Below are 13635 nucleotides of genomic sequence, written 5' to 3'. Positions count from 1 at the left end.
ATCCCATTATGTCCTTTGGCCGAATTTGGGTTCCTGCTACTAATGAAGTTGTTAAATCTTTCTTCTGATAGTTCGGGCATTTTATTGTTTTTAAAACATTGTATATTTAGCAAATTATTATTTGGAGGGTTATCTCCTGCAATGGTTTCAAGAAAATCGTATTTTTGTTGGTCTGTCCATGAGTTTCCCAGATTTGTTTTTTCACATTTGTATTTCGCAATGTTTTTGGAAGTTTTCCAGAACTGACTAATACTTGTGGGATTTGAAAGTTCGTTTAAAGTTTCTATAAACTTATTCTTTTTAATTTCTTTTATGTGTTTTCTGACTGTCTTTATTGCTTCCGCCAAGGCATTTCCGTTTTCGATACTATTTTCTTGTAAAAATTTCGCTCTTGCTACATTTCGTAGCCTTATTAATTTCGTACACTCTTCATCCCACCAATGTTTTGGAACATATTTGTTGTTGGCTGGTATTACTATTGTGTGTTTTTTAACTGCTTCTTTAATTGTACTGTATATGTTAGCAATCTCACTGGGGAGTGAATTTTTGTTCAGCTCATCTATTACTCTCTGCAATAATATCTTTTTTGTTCTTCTGTTTTTGATTTGTGCTTTACTTATTACTGTTTCTGTTGGCATGTGGTGACTATTGGTTATTTTTGTATTAATTCTTCTCCATTTGACGTTTCCTGAATAGCCGTTATAAAAAGTTAGATCTATTGCTGATGAGGTTGCATTTGGCGGTGTGAAAGTTGGTTTCCCATTATTTATACATGTAAAATTGTTGCTTACTGCTATTTCTTCTAAAATGTCACCCTTTCGGTCGGTGACACTGTTGCCCCATGTCATTGATTTTGCATTAAAATCACCCAATATTAAAGAATTTTGTTGTTGTCTGTTCGCCCAAGTGAAAATAGTTTCGATTCTATTTTTGAATTGATTATTACTAATAGTTGGTGCTAGGTAAGTACAAATAATATTTAAGTTAGCTTTAAGATTAAGTGTTGTTATTCCTATTGTTTCGTCAGCTTTAATGTTGAGTATCGAAAATTTTATATTTTTGTTAATATAAATTCCTACTCCGCCATATCCATCTGCTCTACATTTGCAAATAAATTTATAATTTTTAAAACTTGTACTTGCATTGTTTAGTATCCACGTTTCGCAGATAGCTGCAATGTCTATTTTATTGTTTTCTAAATATATTTCTAGTAGCTCTTTGTTAGTATCTTTTTTTAAACTTTGGATATTATATTCAATTACCTTGAGTGCCGTGATTGCAGTTTTTTAAAAGGGCTATGTCAGTGTTAATGTTGAATCTGTTGATATCGTCCCGAACCTTGTTCCAAAATTCTCTTACTGGTTGTGGGACGTCTTTTGTCCACTGAGAAATTTGTTTGTTATTTCCTGATTAAGTTTGTTAATAAATTTTTCGTAGTTTGTAGATTGTGCTTGGGCATTTTTCTGAATGTAATTTATTCTGTCCTGTAGGGTGAATTTATTGGTTCTACTTGCTTCAGCGTTATTAGATAATGTTTTTGAATATGGCATATATCTGTGTATTGACTTTGCGGCTTCAACATGGTTGTTGATGGTTTTAGTCTCAGTTGTAATCTTTGGGAATTCTTTGTCAAAGTTATGTATTTTCATTTCTGGTTTTTTATCAAACAAATGTGGGTATCTAGCTTTTATTTCTAACTTAGTCAGGTTTTCAGCAATCATAGCTTTTTTGATTACATGCTCTTTTTCTCTTGCTGGGCAGGTTTTAGCTATTGCAACATGTTCCTGGCCACAGTTTGCACATTTAGTGTTTGTACAGTCTGCACTGTTTTTGTTTTCGTGATATTCTGCGCATTTATAACACGTTTGTTGTTGTTGTTTGCAGTGCATAGCAAAATGTCCATATCTATAACATTTGTAGCACTGTGGTACCATTATATAATGTTTTACTGTAACTCTAGTTGATGCGAAAATGATGTATTTTGGTAGCACATTGCCTTTGAATATAATTTTAACCCTTTCCGTGGGGTTTTTATCTTCTTTTGGTCCCTTTAACAGTCTTTGGATTTTTATTATTGGAATGTCTGATTTTATGAATTCATTCAGTTCTTCATCTGTTATGTCTACAGGAATATCATAGATGATACCTGCTTTTGAGGTTAGGTGCTCTAGTATTTTTGCCTCGTAGCCATTTTCTTTAAATCCGGGGTGGCTTTTGATGTCGTTTGCTGCTTTTGCTCTTTTTGCGACTATTTTACAACGTCCAAATCCAACTTTGCTCACATCTATGTTGGTTATACCTAGCTTCGTGCAAAGCATGGCTAAAGTCACATTGTTTATAGGTTTTTTTTTCGTTTTTGTCAATATAAACTATAAATGGACCCTTATGGTCTTCTCCGTATTCTAGTATATTTTCTTGTATGTCTACTGGTTTCTTCTTTACCTTACCATTTTCTTGCTCGGATTCCATTGAATCATCCATAATTTCGTTCGATTTATCTTCAGATGGTTTTTTTTTTGTCTCCGACTCCAATTTGTCTCTGTTGCCCCTCTTTTTCTTTTTTCTTTCTTTTTTGGGAGGTTCATCTCCCGTATCACTATCCATTTTAAATATTCCTTTCTGTTTTTGCTCAGTTTCCACACCCGATTGCAATTTAATTTTATTAAAAAGAAGATTTTTCTTTATTAATTTTAATTTCCAAAAAGGCGCGTCTTTATGCTTCGATAACCGATATCAGAATGGAAAGCGTAAGTAAATTGCTTACCATATTAAATATATAAACAACATGTATGCATTTGTTAGTGATAATTTGTCATGCTTTTGTTGATAATCAACTGAAGAAGGCAAATACCAAAAGTTCGAAGTTCATGTAAATACCAATTGATTTCTTTAAATAGCGTTTGGAGAACAAAACCCATATGTATGTATGCATACAGCTGCATAGAAAGGGAGTGATTAATTAATTATGATCAGTAGATTTATAGGATTTTTATTATTTTCCCTGCGTCGCCGTTGCCATTACATTGCGTTAAGAGAGGACATCAACACCTTACCCACAACCAGTTAAAATTTTAGTAAATTTTGCTCTTTTCATTACTGATTCAAAACCTGGGAAGTTATATATGAAGCATTCCATGGAGAATGGTAAATTTTAGCAGACTTTCGCATTGCGGTCATTATTAATATTCAATCCGTAGAAGGTTCAATGTAGTCATATCAATAGGTCCGGAGATGGTCGGGTTAGTACCTCAATGGTGCTTGTTACCGGAGCGTAGATAGATAATTTATTGAGGATTGCACAGTGACTTGCACATCTCCTTCACAGCACCTCATCGTAGCCGACTTCTTTGATGAACCCTAGCAGAGTTCTTGGCTTGAGGGATTAAATGTGGGAATGCACTGGCCATGGTGAGCCCATAAACTTAGCCCTACGTTTTGAGATTGCTTCGTATTCTTGGAGGATATGGTCCGCCGTCTGCTGATCGATCACAAAATCGGCATGTGTTATTCGATAGTAAACCCACTTTCTGCATACGGCTGCTCAGTCTATAATGCCCTGTAAGAAAGCTCTTGGGATTCTTCGGTTATCTTTCGATAGGTCTATTATTGCCCTGTAGCGACTTGTGCTATAACTTCCTAACAATAACTTAGATTGTCTCAAACCTGGCGTATTGCTCCAGTGTTCTTCTCTCTTCCCCCCCCCCCCCCCCCCCCCCTTCTCCTAATAAATGCCCCTGTGAGCCAACTGACAGGAACGGCTCGGGATCGATGGGTCATGCAGTTCCTGCCTCTATTTCCGGGTTGTCCGCCTGCTCTTGTTGTAGCAGTGCTTCGCCCCATCCAATAGGTGCGACAGATCACAAATTGTCATCAATGTCCTCTAACGGGAGTCCAAGGAAACAGAAAGTTTCAACAGGGGTGGACCATAATGAGAGGAGTGTTAGAGGCGTTGATTCCCCAATACAGCTAAAGAGATGGTTGGTGTCATGTGGGACACATTATAAGCAGGACATATGTTTTGTATGTCGGGGTTGATTCTGGATAGGTAAGAGTTTAACCTGTTACAGTATCCAGATCGAATTTGGGCTAGAGTGACCCGTTTCCTTAGGGAGAGTGCGTTACTACTCTGCTAGTTTTTTTCTTTGAGTACAGTATTCACCGGGCAATTCCTGGCATAGAGGTCCGACGCCTGTTTGTGGAGTTCACTCAGGACCTGCTTGTGTTTTTCAGCTTCATACGGCTGTGTTCTCAGGTGCCGTATTTTCTCATAATGTAATGAGGGCGTGAACAACAAGAAGCCACAAAAGATTTGTAAAAGTTACGAGGACGTCGGGTTTTGGGATGAAGCCCAGAGCAACCTGTCCGATGCAACCATCCCTTGCACGTGACACACTGACAAGAGTATGATCGTCCTAAAAAGATTCTTTTCCGGCAAACGCAGCAAAACCATTTCTCATGACCGGGGTCAGGAGAAGGATACGGATTGGGTTCGATACCTTCCGGAGCAAGAGAATATGGAGCAGTCCCGCTGCAAGGAGCTGCTGGGAGGATGACAATTTGTAGGAGGGACGCAACAAATTAAATGTGGTTACACTGAAATGGCAGACATTGGTCGGGACTTTGAGAAATATCCGACTTGTATTTTTCGACAAACTTTGCTGCGCTCGCCCGAGCCGTAGTTTCATCCATGTCTTAAATTGCCACAAAAAGGAAAACTTTTCGTTCAAATTTCTCATAGCTGCAAATCGTTCAGTAATGCCAGTGATTACCGAATCAACGATCATCAATAATGTATTGTTTTTGAAATCAGACTCTGAATCATCCGTAATCATCTCATTTAAATTATCTTCAGAACGCCTTTTGGGGTTTCTCTTTCGAATGTCCGGAAACTTTGGCGAGATGTTCAATTGAATAGCAACTGTTTTGCATTCGTTTAAAATTGTTTCCCATTGGTTCCTGATCAACTACAAATCAGCTAATAAGGCATCTAGATGTCGGACCTCAACATCTGTGGTGGCGTTTCTCGCTTGGAGGACCACGCTTCTTTCATTAATGGTAGGGTTTTGAACCAAATTGAGGACAGCAAGATACATTCGAACTTGTTGATGTACTTTAGAATGCCGGTAACATCGCCGTATGCTTGCGCAGTCAAATTTGGCTTTTGGCTGAAAGACTATGAAGAGAGCTAGGTACCTTTTTTTTGAGGATGTCACACCGTTGTGGAGTGCTGCCGAATAAAATAATTGCAGCCGTAAAACATTCTGCAGCATCAACACCACATAAATTGATAGCGTTTTCTTTTCTGAAATAAATTGTTGCCTAAGTAAATGGTAATACTCTACCCCATCGGGTTCGGGGGTTAGAATATACCCGCGGTAGGTATGCCTGTCGTATGCGTAAGAGGGGACTAAAATATCAGATTCCAGGGGCTGTGTAGCGCAACCCTGCAGGTTGCCAGCGCAATATATAGCTTCCCCAAACCTAATTGTCAACCTCACCTATCCGCGGCGAATCCTGTTTCACTAACAGACGAGGCTCTGGCGACCCCAAGCTCCTCATGGAACTTGGGATGGGGAGGGAGGGGATGGCCTGAAGGTTTAATGTGGTCACATAAATCGTTCCCGATATGGTCGGGCTAGCACCTTAATGGTGCTGTGGTACCGGAGCGTACCGGATCTGTATACGGCAAAGGACCATCACATCGATAATACTCCTCAAAGCCTTCGAAGAGCAACCTTATCGCTACAACAACAACAACAACAACAACAACAATAGAGTTACTCCTACCCCAGAAAATGGTCAACATTTATAGTGCATACAAAGAACATTTCAACTCACCAAATTCACTCATATGTGGAACTTAAGAGCGAATTGAGAGTTTCACAAAGTTGCACTGCCACACCGCCATTTTATACAGGGTAAAAGTGTAACGCTTTTGCGTTGCGAGCAGGCAAGAATTTTCACAAAAGAACGAAATACCCCGTAAATGCGTGTCCTGTTTTTTAGAATAGAACAACAACGCTTGCGTAACACTTTATCCAGAAAAGAAAACGCTATCATAGCTGCGGGTTGCACAAGGCGAGTAATCAGCATTCGAGTTTTTGTTGAGAATGTGACGTAGTGCTCCGTTGTAAGCTCCTTTCATATTGGCGCCGTTATCGTACCCTTGTGCACGAGAATCTTCAATCATGTATGACAAATTAGATCAGCGATTTTCTGAGCAGTTTTTTGGTTATAATTCACGAAAGCCAAAATCTGTTCTGGAATTGTAAATTTGTTGCTTTCGAATTGAAATGGAGTGAGAGCAAAATGAACGTAGTCAACGTGACTAGCATCAAGCATAGTGTTATGGATACGCATTTTCAGTGGAAGCAGTAAGGAAGGCGGTCGGCATGATGTGTTAGTGTACAGTGGCTAGTCATTGTCGGCTGGGGCGGGTCCTTGCCAACCTTACTGTTCCTGCGCCATAAACAGAGAAAATGGTCATATCATGCCTATTCAAAACTAACTGTCAAAAAGCGCAACTCTCAATTCGCTCTTAAATTCCACATATGAGTGAATTTGGTGAGTTGAAATGTTCTTTGTATGCACTATAAATGTTGACCATTTTCTGGGGTAGGAGTAACTCTATTGTTGTTGTTGTTGTTGTTGTTGTTGTAGCGATAAGGTTGCTCCTCGAAGGCTTTGAGGAGTATTATCGATGTGATGGTCCTTTGCCGGATACAGATCCGGTACGCTCCGGTACCACAGCACCATTAAGGTGCTAGCCCGACCATATCGGGAACGATTTATGTGACCACATTAAACCTGCAGGCCATCCCCTCCCTCCCCATCCCAAGTTCCATGAGGAGCTTGGGGTCGCCAGAGCCTCGTCTGTTAGTGAAACAGGATTCGCCGCGGATAGGTGAGGTTGACAATTAGGTTTGGGGAAGCTATATATTGCGCTGGCAACCTGCAGGGTTGCGCTACACAGCCCCTGGAATCTGATATTTTAGTCCCCTCTTACGCATACGACAGGCATACCTACCGCGGGTATATTCTAACCCCCGAACCCGATGGGGTAGAGTATTACCATTTACTTAGGCAACAATTTATTTCAGAAAAGAAAACGCTATCAATTTATGTGGTGTTGATGCTGCAGAATGTTTTACGGCTGCAATTATTATATTCGGCAGCACTCCACAACGGTGTGACATCCTCAAAAAAAAGGTACCTAGCTCTCTTCATAGTCTTTCAGCCAAAAGCCAAATTTGACTGCGCAAGCATACGGCGATGTTACCGGCATTCTAAAGTACATCAACAAGTTCGAATGTATCTTGCTGTCCTCAATTTGGTTCAAAACCCTACCATTAATGAAAGAAGCGTGGTCCTCCAAGCGAGAAACGCCACCACAGATGTTGAGGTCCGACATCTAGATGCCTTATTAGCTGATTTGTAGTTGATCAGGAACCAATGGGAAACAATTTTAAACGAATGCAAAACAGTTGCTATTCAATTGAACATCTCGCCAAAGTTTCCGGACATTCGAAATAGAAACCCCAAAAGGCGTTCTGAAGATAATTTAAATGAGATGATTACGGATGATTCAGAGTCTGATTTCAAAAACAATACATTATTGATGATCGTTGATTCGGTAATCACTGGCATTACTGAACGATTTGCAGCTATGAGAAATTTGAACGAAAAGTTTTCCTTTTTGTGGCAATTTAAGACATGGATGAAACTACGGCTCGGGCGAGCGCAGCAAAGTTTGTCGAAAAATACAAGTCGGATATTTCTCAAAGTCCCGACCAATGTCTGCCATTTCAGTGTAACCACATTTAATTTGTTGCGTCCCTCCTACAAATTGTCATCCTCCCAGCAGCTCCTTGCAGCGGGACTGCTCCATATTCTCTTGCTCCGGAAGGTATCGAACCCAATCCGTGTCCTTCTCCTGACCCCGGTCATGAGAAATGGTTTTGCTGCGTTTGCCGGAAAAGAATCTTTTTAGGACGATCATACTCTTGTCAGTGTGTCACGTGCAAGGGATGGTTGCATCGGACAGGTTGCTCTGGGCTTCATCCCAAAACCCGACGTCCTCGTAACTTTTACAAATCTTTTGTGGCTTCTTGTTGTTCACGCCCTCATTACATTATGAGAAAATACGGCACCTGAGAACACAGCCGTATGAAGCTGAAAAACACAAGCAGGTCCTGAGTGAACTCCACAAACAGGCGTCGGACCTCTATGCCAGGAATTGCCCGGTGAATACTGTACTCAAAGAAAAAAACTAGCAGAGTAGTAACGCACTCTCCCTAAGGAAACGGGTCACTCTAGCCCAAATTCGATCTGGATACTGTAACAGGTTAAACTCTTACCTATCCAGAATCAACCCCGACATACAAAACATATGTCCTGCTTATAATGTGTCCCACATGACACCAACCATCTCTTTAGCTGTATTGGGGAATCAACGCCTCTAACACTCCTCTCATTATGGTCCACCCCTGTTGAAACTTTCTGTTTCCTTGGACTCCCGTTAGAGGACATTGATGACAATTTGTGATCTGTCGCACCTATTGGATGGGGCGAAGCACTGCTACAACAAGAGCAGGCGGACAACCCGGAAATAGAGGCAGGAACTGCATGACCCATCGATCCCGAGCCGTTCCTGTCAGTTGGCTCACAGGGGCATTTATTAGGAGAAGGGGGGGGGGGGGGGGGGGGAAGAGAGAAGAACACTGGAGCAATACGCCAGGTTTGAGACAATCTAAGTTATTGTTAGGAAGTTATAGCACAAGTCGCTACAGGGCAATAATAGACCTATCGAAAGATAACCGAAGAATCCCAAGAGCTTTCTTACAGGGCATTATAGACTGAGCAGCCGTATGCAGAAAGTGGGTTTACTATCGAATAACACATGCCGATTTTGTGATCGATCAGCAGACGGCGGACCATATCCTACAAGAATACGAAGCAATCTCAAAACGTAGGGCTAAGTTTATGGGCTCACCATGGCCAGTGCATTCCCACATTTAATCCCTCAAGCCAAGAACTCTGCTAGGGTTCATCAAAGAAGTCGGCTACGATGAGGTGCTGTGAAGGAGATGTGCAAGTCACTGTGCAATCCTCAATAAATTATCTATCTACGCTCCGGTAACAAGCACCATTGAGGTACTAACCCGACCATCTCCGGACCTATTGATATGACTACATTGAACCTTCTACGGATTGAATATTAATAATGACCGCAATGCGAAAGTCTGCTAAAATTTACCATTCTCCATGGAATGCTTCATATATAACTTCCCAGGTTTTGAATCAGTAATGAAAAGAGCAAAATTTACTAAAATTTTAACTGGTTGTGGGTAAGGTGTTGATGTCCTCTCTTAACGCAATGTAATGGCAACGGCGACGCAGGGAAAATAATAAAAATCCTATAAATCTACTGATCATAATTAATTAATCACTCCCTTTCTATGCAGCTGTATGCATACATACATATGGGTTTTGTTCTCCAAACGCTATTTAAAGAAATCAATTGGTATTTACATGAACTTCGAACTTTTGGTATTTGCCTTCTTCAGTTGATTATCAACAAAAGCATGACAAATTATCACTAACAAATGCATACATGTTGTTTATATATTTAATATGGTAAGCAATTTACTTACGCTTTCCATTCTGATATCGGTTATCGAAGCATAAAGACGCGCCTTTTTGGAAATTAAAATTAATAAAGAAAAATCTTCTTTTTAATAAAATTAAATTGCAATCGGGTGTGGAAACTGAGCAAAAACAGAAAGGAATATTTAAAATGGATAGTGATACGGGAGATGAACCTCCCAAAAAAGAAAGAAAAAAGAAAAAGAGGGGCAACAGAGACAAATTGGAGTCGGAGACAAAAAAAAAACCATCTGAAGATAAATCGAACGAAATTATGGATGATTCAATGGAATCCGAGCAAGAAAATGGTAAGGTAAAGAAGAAACCAGTAGACATACAAGAAAATATACTAGAATACGGAGAAGACCATAAGGGTCCATTTATAGTTTATATTGACAAAAACGAAAAAAAAACCTATAAACAATGTGACTTTAGCCATGCTTTGCACGAAGCTAGGTATAACCAACATAGATGTGAGCAAAGTTGGATTTGGACGTTGTAAAATAGTCGCAAAAAGAGCAAAAGCAGCAAACGACATCAAAAGCCACCCCGGATTTAAAGAAAATGGCTACGAGGCAAAAATACTAGAGCACCTAACCTCAAAAGCAGGTATCATCTATGATATTCCTGTAGACATAACAGATGAAGAACTGAATGAATTCATAAAATCAGACATTCCAATAATAAAAATCCAAAGACTGTTAAAGGGACCAAAAGAAGATAAAAACCCCACGGAAAGGGTTAAAATTATATTCAAAGGCAATGTGCTACCAAAATACATCATTTTCGCATCAACTAGAGTTACAGTAAAACATTATATAATGGTACCACAGTGCTACAAATGTTATAGATATGGACATTTTGCTATGCACTGCAAACAACAACAACAAACGTGTTATAAATGCGCAGAATATCACGAAAACAAAAACAGTGCAGACTGTACAAACACTAAATGTGCAAACTGTGGCCAGGAACATGTTGCAATAGCTAAAACCTGCCCAGCAAGAGAAAAAGAGCATGCAATCAAAAAAGCTATGATTGCTGAAAACCTGACTAAGTTAGAAATAAAAGCTAGATACCCACATTTGTTTGATAAAAAACCAGAAATGAAAATACATAACTTTGACAAAGAATTCCCAAAGATTACAACTGAGACTAAAACCATCAACAACCATGTTGAAGCCGCAAAGTCAATACACAGATATATGCCATATTCAAAAACATTATCTAATAACGCTGAAGCAAGTAGAACCAATAAATTCACCCTACAGGACAGAATAAATTACATTCAGAAAAATGCCCAAGCACAATCTACAAACTACGAAAAATTTATTAACAACCTTAATCAGGAAATAACAAACAAATTTCTCAGTGGACAAAAGACGTCCCACAACCAGTAAGAGAATTTTGGAACAAGGTTCGGGACGATATCAACAGATTCAACATTAACACTGACATAGCCCTTTTAAAAAACTGCAATCACGGCACTCAAGGTAATTGAATATAATATCCAAAGTTTAAAAAAAGATACTAACAAAGAGCTACTAGAAATATATTTAGAAAACAATAAAATAGACATTGCAGCTATCTGCGAAATGTGGATACTAAACAATGCAAGTACAAGTTTTAAAAATTATAAATTTATTTGCAAATGTAGAGCAGATGGATATGGCGGAGTAGGAATTTATATTAACAAAAATATAAAATTTTCGATACTCAACATTAAAGCTGACGAAACAATAGGAATAACAACACTTAATCTTAAAGCTAACTTAAATATTATTTGTACTTACCTAGCACCAACTATTAGTAATAATCAATTCAAAAATAGAATCGAAACTATTTTCACTTGGGCGAACAGACAACAACAAAATTCTTTAATATTGGGTGATTTTAATGCAAAATCAATGACATGGGGCAACAGTGTCACCGACCGAAAGGGTGACATTTTAGAAGAAATAGCAGTAAGCAACAATTTTACATGTATAAATAACGGGAAACCAACTTTCACACCGCCAAATGCAACCTCATCAGCAATAGATCTAACTTTTTATAACGGCTATTCAGGAAACGTCAAATGGAGAAGAATTAATACAAAAATAACCAATAGTCACCACATGCCAACAGAAACAGTAATAAGTAAAGCACAAATCAAAAACAGAAGAACAAAAAAGATATTATTGCAGAGAGTAATAGATGAGCTGAACAAAAATTCACTCCCCAGTGAGATTGCTAACATATACAGTACAATTAAAGAAGCAGTTAAAAAACACACAATAGTAATACCAGCCAACAACAAATATGTTCCAAAACATTGGTGGGATGAAGAGTGTACGAAATTAATAAGGCTACGAAATGTAGCAAGAGCGAAATTTTTACAAGAAAATAGTATCGAAAACGGAAATGCCTTGGCGGAAGCAATAAAGACAGTCAGAAATCACATAAAAGAAATTAAAAAGAATAAGTTTATAGAAACTTTAAACGATAATATCCCACGATTCAACTCCCACAAGTATTAGTCAGTTCTGGAAAACTTCCAAAAACATTGCGAAATACAAATGTGAAAAAACAAATCTGGGAAACTTATGGACAGACCAACAAAAATACGATTTTCTTGAAACCATTGCAGGAGATAACCCTCCAAATAATAATTTGCTAAATATACAATGTTTTAAAAACAATAAAATGCCCGAACTATCAGAAGAAAGATTTAACAACTTCATTAGTAGCAGGAACCCAAATTCGGCCAAAGGACATAATGGGATCAGCTACAAAATTATCCAAAACTTAAGGGAAGAAAGTAAAAAAGCATTATTTGACTCAATAAATGAAGTATGGAAATCAGAACGAATTCCAAAAGACTGGAGAACTGTCAAAATTGTACCAATACGAAAACCGGGTATGGACCCGGCAGTACTTACGAACTACAGACCAATAAACCTCTTACCAATATTTTTAAAAATTATCGCGGGTTCGAATCGAGCTCAAGGCCTAACAATAATTTTTTATCATTATTATTGTTATGATAAATTTTTTCTTAATTGAAAAAATTTTTAAATTAGAATAGAAGAAAGAAGAAATTTAGACAACTGCCAAAGCTCGTTGTATAGATCCATTTCGGGAACTGCTAAATTCCTTCATCGGCAACGTTTAGGCGCCGCTGCTATAACCATTCAGCCATCACAGCGGTTTTTTGTTTGTCTTCATTAATCCTACTTCTATTCTGGTTCGTGCCAATTGATATTCACAACACTGCGACATCTGTTGCAGAATGGATGTGAAAAGTGGACTTGTTTGATGGCAATGCCGCCATAGTGTCATATTTTATTGACACTTTTTCCCCGTGCTCTGGGATGTATTAACAATTTTCCGGCCGAACCGGATGTCACGGACAGACCGTTGACATTCAAAATCTAAATTCAAAAAAAAATATCTAACGAAGCAAAAAAAAATTACCGAACCGGAAATGACCGGTTACCACAAGTTCAAAATCAAAATGAAAAAAAAGCGGCTGAAAAATAAAATTGCAAAAAAAAGTTGAAAATTAAAATGAAAAAGACGCCCGGTGCTTAGCCCACCCTCAAAATCCATGGCCACCGACGCACCTAAATTTTCGGTGGCCCCTTACCTGGTTTACCCTATGCCTTCTAAATCATTGGCGACGCCAGCATTCCCATTTTATTAACAACTTTTATTCAAAATTCATTATTACTACTAACATAGCTTTCTCCTTTTTTTTTCTCTTACTTCTTACTACAAGGGTTTTGAATATATTTAAGCTTATAAAAAAAATTTTTTTTTTTTTTTTTAAACTTTATAGCAATCAAAAAGGCTATATATGTAATAAAATAAAAATATACTATATATGTAATAAAAAAATCTTTTTTTTTCAGAAATTTGGATAAATGCCCTTTTCTCTTTTTTTGTTTTACAAATCTATATTAGGGCTGTACAGTTTGGATACAACTTCTCATAATTGGGGCCCCCTTA

The sequence above is a fragment of the Eurosta solidaginis genome, chromosome 4 (assembly GCF_040869045.1).
Source record: "Eurosta solidaginis isolate ZX-2024a chromosome 4, ASM4086904v1, whole genome shotgun sequence".
Lineage (NCBI taxonomy): Eukaryota > Metazoa > Arthropoda > Insecta > Diptera > Tephritidae > Eurosta > Eurosta solidaginis.
Note: the sequence above shows the minus strand (reverse complement) of the source record.